At 34.0% G+C, this 577-nt stretch overlaps 1 non-coding gene across 1 annotated transcript; it reads right to left on the reverse strand.

Moving 5' to 3' along the window:
• Nucleotides 1-201: 201 nt before the first annotated feature.
• Nucleotides 202-308, reverse strand: LOC142461897 (U6 spliceosomal RNA). Its single transcript, XR_012787066.1, has one exon. It is a non-coding gene; the product is annotated as a U6 spliceosomal RNA (small nuclear RNA).
• Nucleotides 309-577: the final 269 nt, after the last annotated feature.

Below are 577 nucleotides of genomic sequence, written 5' to 3' on the forward strand. Positions count from 1 at the left end.
ATTGATGTATGTGTATGTATGGATTGTGGTAAGAGTTGTATGAGTCCCTAATAAAATGCTTAATAAATAAATAAATAAATCTCAATTAAAATATGGAATGATATTATATACATATTAAATCCCAATTTTTAATGAACTATCATTTCACAAAGTATGGATCTGCAGGGGTCTAGAGAACAATGTATCGATTGATTCTTTTTTTTAATTTATTAATGCTTCATGAATTTTTGTGTCATCCTTGCGCAGGGGCCATGCTAATCTTCTCTGTATCATTCCAATTTTAGTATAGGTGCTACCGAAGCAAGCACTCGATAATTCTTTTTCAACTCTTATCACAATCCATCCATACATCCATTGTGTCAAGAACATTTGTACATTTGTTGCCATCATCATTCTCAAAACCTTTGCTTTCTAATTGAGCCCTTGATATCAGCTCCTCATTTCCCCCTCCCTCCCCATTCCCCCTCCCTCATGAATCCTTCATAATTTATAAATGATTATTATTTTGTCATATCTTACACTGTCCGACGTATCCCTTCACCCACTTTTCTGTTGCCGATTAATTCATGGTATAATC

This window comes from Tenrec ecaudatus, chromosome 11, assembly GCF_050624435.1.
Source record: "Tenrec ecaudatus isolate mTenEca1 chromosome 11, mTenEca1.hap1, whole genome shotgun sequence".
NCBI classification, from domain to species: domain Eukaryota; kingdom Metazoa; phylum Chordata; class Mammalia; order Afrosoricida; family Tenrecidae; genus Tenrec; species Tenrec ecaudatus.